This window comes from Corvus brachyrhynchos, unplaced genomic scaffold (genome assembly GCF_000691975.1).
Source record: "Corvus brachyrhynchos isolate BGI_N302 unplaced genomic scaffold, ASM69197v1 scaffold340, whole genome shotgun sequence".
NCBI lineage: Eukaryota > Metazoa > Chordata > Aves > Passeriformes > Corvidae > Corvus > Corvus brachyrhynchos.
The window spans coordinates 1,481,820-1,491,853 of record NW_008235987.1 but is presented as its reverse complement, the minus strand read 5'-3'; the positions used below and the strand labels follow the sequence as shown (position 1 = coordinate 1,491,853).

General features: G+C 57.1%; 1 long non-coding RNA gene across 1 annotated transcript in view; it reads right to left on the bottom strand.

Moving 5' to 3' along the window:
* Positions 1 to 8,338: 8,338 nt before the first annotated feature.
* The window catches only part of LOC108445718, a 35,969-nt gene continuing 34,273 nt past the window's right edge, over positions 8,339 to 10,034 (bottom strand). Inside the window, exon 2 of the long non-coding RNA XR_001860673.1 lies at positions 8,339 to 9,118. This is a non-coding gene — a long non-coding RNA (uncharacterized LOC108445718). The remainder of the gene's footprint in view (positions 9,119 to 10,034) is intronic.

The following is a 10,034-nucleotide window of genomic DNA, read 5'->3' as shown; positions in this document are numbered from 1 at the left end:
CTCCCGAGGATTGGATTTCCTGCACCACAGGAATGTTCACTCCCGGCGCACAGCGAACCTCCCGGGATCTGTGTCACTGCCCAGGTGAGGGTTCCCAGCGCCAGCCTCGGTTCACAACCCGGGCACTGATGGGTGTTTGGCAGCCCTCAGCCCCCAGACACCCCTGGCACACGGGCAGGGAGAAGGGCTCTTCCAGAGGGGGGGAAAAAATCCTCATTTTCACTCTGAGCAGCCCCATTCCCCAGGACAAGGTGCAGCAACAGGCGCTGTTTAACGAGGCATTAGCAGCGGAGCGCAGGGAGGCTCCTTTCCCACACCCAGACATCCTGGCACGAGCCAAACCCACACAAAACCCTCCAGGATGCGGCCAGGGAGACATCAGCACCTTGCCCCAGGGCAAACAGGAGCTGGGGGCACTGGGAACGGGGCTTTGTCCAGCACAGGAGCTCCCGGCTCGTGCCATCCTCAGCCTTATCCATGGGCAATTCCCTGCGGGCTCCGTGCAGACCCTTCCCACCTCTCTGTGGTGGCAGTGGCCGTTCCATGTTCCACCACTCTGCTCCAGGATGGGGATTCATCCTTTCTCCCACTCCCCAAAAATCCTCGCCCACCATCCTCCTCCTCATCCCAGCCGTTTGCAGCTCCTTGTCCTGCTCCAGCCCCAGGGATGCAGGGATACCCCAGTGGTTTGGCCTCTGCATTTATGGATGCTTTTCTCCCTCCCACCAAGGGCTGATCTCCTGTTCCCACCGCCCTCAGCACTCGGGAGCTCCCTTTCCCACATTCAGAGAGGAGGAAGCAGCAGGTTTTCCCCAAAAGCATTCTAGTCATCCCAGGATATTGAAGAGAAGGACATTCCCTCCAAACAGAGGGGAAAGCACAGGGAGCAGGGTCCTGGCAGCACAACGGCACCAGGTCCTGGCTGGCCAAGCTTCCTGGAGCTGGGATGGAGCTGTTGGCAGAGGGATCACCGTGGGAGGAGAAGGAAGCCCAGAGTGAGAGCCTTAAAAACCACGGAGCAACTCGGGGCTTCCAGCAGGAACAGCAGGAAAAAGCTCTTTGGAGGATTTTCTCCTGCTACTTCCCAGTTTTCAGGGGTTCCACCAAGCCCCGTTTCCTGCTCCAGAACCTCTGGAGTGAAGTAGGCAACAATCCACAACCACAGAGGCCATGCGGGATGCCCCAAAATGCAAATCCCAACTTCCCAGAAGCATCCTGCAGCCCCTCTGCACGGGCAGAAGGGCCAACGCTCCAGTCCATCCCAAAAAACTGCCGGGATGAATCCTCAGAAAGCGGCAGTGCAGGGAGGAGGAAACTCCGATTTCCAGCACCCAAGGGCACCTTCCCTGGGCACATCCCCTCAAGCAGCGAGGTCGGAGCGAGGAGAAGCTGCCAGGGCTGGCAGTAAATCCAGCGCTGCAGGAAACACAGCTGTGGGAAGGGGAGAGCAGCAGGACGGGGATGGATCCAGCCGGCTCGTTCCTACAAACAGCTCCCTGATAAGCCACGGGAAGATTCCTTTCGGGAGCAGGGAGCAAACACATCCCCAGGGCACCTCAAACTGTACAGGAGAGCTCAGAGGGCAGCGGGGCTGGGCTGGATTAGATGGCCCCGGCCAGGCCTTCCCCCAGATTTCATCTCGTTGATTCTCTGTCATTCCCACAATAACGCTCCGTGGTTTTCATTAGGCAAACCCCAATATCATCCCAAGGAGAGCAGGGACAAAGCCTGGCTGCCCCTCAGCAGGGCTGAGGTGTTTCCAGCTCCCACTCGGATCCTGGTGCTGGACACAATCACCAGGAACCTGGCAGGTGGATTTTCCAAAGGGGCTCTTCCTTATTTCTCACAAACTTCTCCAAGTTAGGAAGCTGAAAGGAATCCATTCTTCCATGAGGGCCACCAGCATCGCCTCACTCCAAGAGATTTTTCCCAGAGGACAACACACACAAGACCTGAAGGCCTCGGGAAGGCTCTGACCCACAACACCCCTAAATCCATGAGATGGACACCAAAAAATCGCCCTCTCCCTGGCCAATCCCATCCCACCTGAGCTGCTCCCTCACTGTTCTTCCCCAAAACCTCTCCCCAGCAGTGCTGCCCATCCCCGTCACTGCTCCGACTTCCACAGCAAAATTCCCACAAATCCCAGAGTGTTTGATTTTCCCTTGCACAGAAACCTCCCAGACCTCGCAGCAAACAGCAGCTCCAGTCTCAGCTCAAATCCCAGAAGTTAAACAAAAAGAACCTCAAAATGGATTCTTGGGTTATTGGGGTTGGGTTTTTTCTTTAAAACCTTGTGGTTTGGAGCTCCTGGTTTGCTTTGCACATCCCCAGGGCTCCTCCAGCCATGCCAGGGAAGCCTCTCAGGAAACCTTCGGGGATGCCCAAAAATCCCTCCCAGTTTTCCACTCCAGGCTGTCCCCAAAGGTGACAAAGTCACAGCAGCACATGGAAGGCACAGAGGGAAACGTTCAGGGAAAAGCAGAACTGGGATGCAGGAGGTGGAGGTTCCTCAGGAGAGGAGGAAGAAAGGTTTCTCCATCGGGATCTGTACAAGAGACGCGAGGTCATGGAATGGTTCGGGTGGGATGATCCTAAAGCTCAGCTGGTTCCATGGGCAAGGACACCTCCCACTATCCCAGGCTGCTCCAAGCCCATCCAGCCTTGAACCCTTCCAGGGATGGGCATTCCAAGCAAACCCTCCCTGTGCCTGGATCCCAGCAGGAAAACTCCCAAAAAACTCCGTGCAGCGCAGAGCTGAGGACCACCATCCCCCTCCTTTTCCCTATCCCATCTGGGGACGCCCAGGTCATTCCAGAGGCCGGGAATGCCCGTGCGTGGCACTGCCCTAAGCCCGTCATGCGCAGCCCCGCTCGTGCCAGCGGCTCCCCCCGGAGCAGATTAACCCCCCGCGCCCCGAGGCCGTGCGGTTGTGTCACCGCGATTAAATCAGATTTACTGCCCCCCCCCGCCCTCTCCCGAAAGGAATTCCACTGGCTGCGCGAGGGGAAGGGCCGAAAAGGAGAGAAATCAGGAAATGCTTCATTCTCCCCTTGGAATAATCCTCCCCTGGAGCCAGAAACCCCCGGCTGGGCCCAGCACTGGTGGCACCGTTCACCCTCCAAGGCTGGCATTGCCAGGCTGGGGGGCACACTGGGCCCCTGGACGTCACTGGGGCCACTTTGGGGCGCAGGGTGACCACTGAAGGAGGGTTAAATCCATGTAAATCACCAGCTTTGCCTGGGGCACTGCTTAATTAGCAGGCACTAATTAACATTTAAATCCCCGCCCGGTTGGAATTTTAGCCTAAACCAAGGAGACCCATTTGGGTTCCTCATTGTTCTTTCAGCACCCGAGCCCAAACCCACAACCCCATCGCCGCGATAAGCGCAGGAGCTTCCTCCCCTCGCCAGGAGAACATTCCCGCAGTGCTTCCACACCCACATCCCCGGCAGCGGGCAGCCAGCTCCCAATTACAGCAATTAACATTATGGATATTAATAAAGCCTGGCTTTCCTAACAGGAAAACCTGCAGGGGCTTGTTGGCAGAACAGGGAGCCCCGAGCGATTTTTGGGGGCGGATAGGGGAATAATTGGAATTACAGGATGAGACCACAGAGTCTCCAGAGGTCTTGGAAGCACATCCTGCTGTGGGGAGAGGTGGGAAGACCACGAGTGTCCTCTCCCCATCGCAGGAAGCTCCTGCAGAGCCTGCGGGCAGGGAGATGAAGCTCCTTTTCCAGCATGGAATTATCCAGGAGGATTTCTGAAGCCCCTGTGCTACACCCCCCGGAATTTACGGGCCACTCATTCCCAAAATAATCTGGATCCTGCAGGGACCCAGCTCCAGGAAGAGTGCAGGGACACAGGGAACATTTCCTCCTCCTGGGGCCAGGAGCAGCTCCTCACCCTCTCTGTCCCATCCGGGAAGGTTTTATCCCCCTTTTTGTGGTTTTTAAGGCAGGGTGGCCGCGGGTAGGAAAGGAGCCGTGCGCTCCCAGCCCTGCCCTTCCTCCCCTCTTTCCCAACGCTGTTTTCCCTTTCCAAGCACGAGAGAAAACGCTCGGGAGCAAGACCAGACACAGAGAGAGGAAGCGGCGGCTTCCTTCCCCATCCAATTATTCCAGGTATTATGCAAGCCACCCATTCCCATCGCCAAACCCCGGGATCCTTCCCCCTTCCCTGGAGCACAAAGGAGCCCTCACACCTTGGGCAGCCCCTGCCCAGAATGTCCAACCCTCGAAGGGAATTGGGGCAAAAAATTCAACCCAAAGGATTTTCCTGCAGTCAGGGAGTTCCCATGGCTCCTTGAAGCTTCCCAGGTGGGATTCCCTGGTAACCCCTCAGGCCAGGGATCCTTGCTCAGCCGGGCTCCTACAGCTCCCCAGAGCCAGGGCATTTACATCCCGTTTTATATGGAAAGCACTAAAATGGGATCACACCTTTTAAAACAGATATTTCCACCTCGCTGCGACGCCCAGGCCCTGCCTCTGCCTCCCCCTCTGCACCAGGCCTCGGATTTTAATTAAAAAAATGTGATTTAGGTTAATTGGCAGCAGATGAGTTACAGGCCTCAAAAGCACGGGAACATTTGATCCAGCAGATTTATGGCAGCAGGGAACCGACCATCCCAGGTTTTGCATCCCCCTCACAGCCCCGCTGCCAAAACAGCTCAGCTGGCCAAAAAAAAAAAAAAAGAAATTAGTGTTTAATTTCTTAACAATTTTTTTTTTACCTTCCTTTTAATTGCTCCACATAAAACTGTCCTAGAATTTTACAGCTTGGCCCAGTCCTCTTTGCTGGTTTTAATTAGGCTGAGGCAGGGCTGGCACTTAATTTGAAGAGGGGGAGGACGTCAGGCCACGCTCTGGGAAGGCTTTGCCATTCCACGCACCCAGAAAACATCAGCAGGAGCAGCGGGGAGCAGGACCAGTCCTCCCAGAGGTGGGACTGGGGGCAACTCATCCTGAGCACGGCTCCCTGCTCCAAGAAATCCCCATTGGAAGGGAGCAGAGCCCTCTCCCAGCAGGAGAATTTCCTCTCCATGAGAGCACCCAAGCTTAGCTCAGAGCAGCTTTGGGGTTAATTCCCCTTCCTGGGGGATTGGGGTCAAGGCTGCCCAGCCTTCCCTTGGAGAGGGGCTTTGGCAGCCCAAAACACACCCAGCCTGGAGGAGGAGCCAGGGAATTCCTTGCAGTCCATCAGAATTCCCCAAAGGAGTCTCTGTGCACAAGATGGGAGAGAGGAGGGACAAGCAAGAGGTGGAATGAGTTGTAGGAATAGCTGGGGAATGGCTGATGGAGGGAAATCTACCCCTTTCCCACCCTGTTTTCTAAGCTCGGCCCTACTGAGCAAATCCTGGGATGCCTGGAAAGGATTTTTCCAGGAAAAGACAAAGGCTCGGCCCCTTCATGAACAGGCAGCGGGCTGGGCTTTGCTCAGCTGTGTTGTCCAAAGCACAAAAACCAACAATCAGCGATTCCACCGCTGGGTTCCACCCTCTCCATACATGAAATCCCGTGGCAACATCGCACGGGCCCAGAACCCCCCTCCCACAGCCAAAACCAAAGTGGAAAATCCAGGAGCAGGGGTCCAGCCTCCCCTCCCTGCCCCAGCACGGCAAAACCCCTCAGCCCCCCAGGACCCAGCTGCCCCCTCCCCACAGAGCACCACCCCCCTGCGGGGCTGAGCTTTTAGCTGACACCAGAATGAGGGACACCTGGATGGGTTTGGGGCACTCCCAAGGGATCTGGGATCGGGAATTGCCCCCAGGTGCTCAGCATTAAAGCAGAATGAAGCTGGCACCAAAGCTGTGCCAGGCCGGAGTGCAGCTGGCAGGGGGAGAGCCTCGAGATCCCTGTGATCCCAAACCTCGCTGTGACACCTCTGGGGCTTTAACAATTAAAACCAGACACTTTGGGAGAGGCTGGGTGATGGAAAAGGGGCTGAGAACCCCCTCCAAGAGCTCTGGAGGCTCCAGCTGAAGGCACAGCCCCGGGGGTTGGGCTGGCCTTGGGAGGGCTGGGTGAACCCCGTGATCCAAAAGGGTTTTTCCAATCTAAACCATTCCGTGATGCAGAGAAGCCCAACCAGCCCTGCCCCAGCCCTGAGGGTGTTTTCTGGAAGCTTCCAAGTGTCCCTGTGGGTGTGGCCCTGCAGCATCCCAGGGGATGCATCCCTCACACACCCACAGCAATCCCGACCCCGCTAAGCTGTCACAACAAACGGGATGAGGCACAGCACCTCCAAATCCACACCCCAGCAGCTCCAGGACCCAAGCAGGGGCTGGAAATCCCCCCCAAGCTGGCAGCAGCTCCAGCAGATGCGTTTTACCATTCCCAGAGGGAAAATAACATCCAGATGAGCATCCCTGACTGCCTGGAAATACAGCCCAGCTGGGGAGGGACAGATGGAACAGGGCAGAAATGGGATGGGGATGGAAAATTGGGAGTGGGGGGGGTGGCTGGGGTTGGTCTGTGCTCCCCCCTCAGCTGCTCTCTCCTCTTTCTCCTCCTCCTCCTTTTCCTCCTCCCTGCGATGGCTCCTGGATTTTAACTTCGTCTTTAATCAACCTGAAACAAGCAAAATTAATCCCTCCCTGTCCCCATCCCAGCTGGACTCTGCTCCCCCTTTTCCCCAAGCAAGGAAGGGCCCTCTGCCCGCTGAGCCTCCTACGGAATGGGATCCTCACACCAACAATCCCAGGAAAAGTAACTGTGGCTCCTCCAGGCCATCCCTCACAGCCCTGCTCCCAACAGCTCCTGCACTTCCAGCCATGCCTGGGGTGGCCATGGATGGCATTCCCAGGAGCTGGCTCAGGGATTGCCCCACAGGGAATTACTGGGAAGTGGCTTTAGGGTGAAGGAGGGAAGATTTAGATGGGATATTGGGAAGGAATTCCTCCCTGTGAGGGCGGGCAGGCCCTGGCACAGGGATCCCTGGCAGTGCCTAAGCCAGGCTGGAATAACCTGGGATAGTGGAAGGTGTCCCTGTGGAACTGGATGGGATTTAAGGTCCCTTCCAACCCAACCATTCCAGGATTCTCTCCAGCAGGATCCTGTGTCACCCTTCACCGAGCAAACGAGCCCCAGGAGCTCTCAGCTGCTCCGGGCTGGCCCCACAAACCCAAACAGCAGCCGGGAACTGTCCCGAGGGCACCGGGAGGATCAGGACACGCCGGAGGGGAGCTGGGAGATGCTGGAGCGCGGCAGATCCGCCTGCTCAGCCCCGGGTGGGATCAATCCAGAGCAAAAGGGACACAGAAGTGGTTCCGCAGAAACTCCCGGAGCAGCCCTGGCCGAGCACGGAGCAGCCCGAGGCACACAAAGGGCCACAGGCAGCACCGGGCCTGAGCAGCGAGGGTTAATAGTGTTTGCATTTGGGAAAGCAAACTCATAAATCCCCCGGATTTCTCCGTGCTCCCAGCCCGTGTTTCCCGGGAGGAAGGACAGGCTGCTTTTCCTGCTGCTCACCAGGTAAATACAGGCCCAGTCCCACCCTTCCCCGGCCGTGTTTGCTCAGAGCACGGGGACGCCAAAGGCAAGCGGCCTTTGAGGGAAATATCCCTTAGGAACCCCAGAAATGCCATATCCGAGCACTGGCACCCCCCAGTCGATCCCTGGGTCTGTCCCTGGAGCGGGGCCTGCAGCTGAAAGCAGCCCCGGTGCCAATCAATGGATCCACGCAGCATTCCAGGATTGACCCTGCAGCTCCCGGGCAGGGAATTCTGCTGGGAAAGGATGGGAGCAGGGGCTCGGTGCTCTGTTCTAATGGACAAGGCGGGGATCAATCCCAGCTTGGACTCAGTCTCGGAGATCTTTTCCAACCTCAATGATTCTGGGAGAAACTTCCTGTCACCCTGGCTGCTCCCAAATAATTCCACTGAATCCATGCTCATGAGGCCGCTGTGCTTTTTATGTGTCAGGACACCTTTTTTTGGTTAAATAATGTTCTAAATCTTAAAAAAATAATGATCCCAGAAGGATATTTCCACTATATAAATATCCCTTTTATGTTCTATTTCCACACAGCACCTCGCGGTGCTCACAGGGGAGGAGGGAACAGAGTCCAGGGACAATTAACAACGGGATTTAAGGGGGAAAAATTTGCGTCTCAGCAGCTTTTGGAGCGGGAGGGATGGCAGGGATGGCAGTGGTGGTTAAAGGCTGGAAAGGGGAAAGGACAGGGGAGAACATTCCTGCAAAATAAAGGTGATAAACTCCTGGGCCAGCTTTGTTAGGACAGAAGTTCCTCAAGGTTTCCTGGACAATCCAAGACATCCCCAAAATCCCCTGGAAGTGTGGCTGAGCCAAGGCAAAGGGAAAACAACATCCAGCACTCACGGAGCCAGTGGGGTTTATTAAATGCAATTTAATTGTCTCTGAGGGTGACGCTGCCCCCGTTGTGACATTCCCCTTGCTGGGGTCTGGCTTCCCCCCCTTCCTGCTCCCGCTTAGTCCCACCTGGGCTGGGATCCATGTGGGATGCTGCAGGTGTGGCAGAAGGACCCTCCCAGCACAGGATGAGCCTCTGGCAGACAGTTTAAAACCCCAGCATCACCAGCTCAGCTCCTGCTCTTCCAAAGGCTCCAGCTCCCACCACAGGATCCACCGCAGCTCCAGCGTCCTCAGGAAACACCCAAACCCCCAAAAGCAGCAAAAAAAGAGCGGAGGCGTAAAAAAAAAGACCAAAAAAATCCACTGGAAACGGGACAAGCGCTTGGTCCTTCCCGGAGAAAAGCACTGAGCTCCTGTTTGAGCCAAGAGCTCCTCAGCATCCATCCATCGCCAGGATCCAAAAGGATAATTCCCAAAGCCCAGCTGAGAGCAGCTCATTAAGTCCTTCCAGTTCCACGCGGGAGGAGCTCAGCTCCTGGAGGAATCCCCTGGGAGGGGGCTGTGGAGCCCCGGCAGTGTCCCGGAGGAGCGGGCACGGAGCTGGTTTTGGTGGTGGGCGCTGAGGGGAGAGCCTCTCACAGCCCTGATGTTCCATCGCTGCCCAGGCCGAGCTGCTGGTCCCCGCTGTCCGTGTGTCCAGCTGCAGTTTCCTTCCTGGGGAGCTGCTCCTGGGTGTCCTGGCTGTCCCCTCTGTCCCTCACCCCGAGCCTTCAGCACGGACCCTGCGAAGAAAAAACATGGTGTGAATGGAAGGGCCGGGCTGGGGTGGAGCAGAGGGTGAGTGATTCTTCCTCGGCACCAAACCCAATGTTTGGAGTGATGTGGGAAAGAGGAGAGGGAGCAGCAGCCCCGAGGCCTCCCCTGAAAGCCCCTTTGGCACCAGAGTTCACCCCACTGCTGAGGATCCCCTTCAGCTCTGGAGGATGGGGCTGGGTAACACCAGGACACGAGCGGAACATCTGGAAGCTCTTAAAGGGTTGCATTTTTTAACACTTTCACAAGAGGCAGGGACAGCGCTCTGCACGCTGGGAGACGCTGCACTCGCTGCAGGCAGAGGATTTGCAGCTGGGGTGCAGCAGCATCCCCTGCCTCTCGGGCATCACAGAGCTCTGCAGGACACCGACCCCAAATTCCCAGGCTCTGGGGACCATGGCACAGAAGGATCTGGGATGAGCAGGAGCTCAAACATCGGTGGTGGCAGTCCAGAGGCACCTCACAAGCATCACTGGGGTTTGCAAGGCTCTAATCCCAAATTCCCAGGTTCTGGGCATCACTGCACAGCGGGATCCGGGACAGGCAGGGAGCTCAAACATTGGTGGTGACACTCCAGAAGCACCCAGCGCCCCCTAAGAAGGTCCAGAGGCACCTCATGAGCGTCACTGGGGTTTGCAGGGCACCGACCCCAAATTCCCAGGCTCTGGGGACCTGCGCACAGCGAGATCCGGGACAGGCAGGGATGGTGGTGACATCCCAGAGGCACCCAGATGAGAACACCCCGGGGGTCCAACCCCACCGCTGGCAGTTCACATCCCCTCAGGGGGCCACGAAGGTCCCCCAAAACGCTCGGGGTGAAGCTGCGAGCGTCCCCAGCCCTGCGCGGGAGCGCCGGGTGCAGGCAGCCCCGGTTTGCTCCGGGCG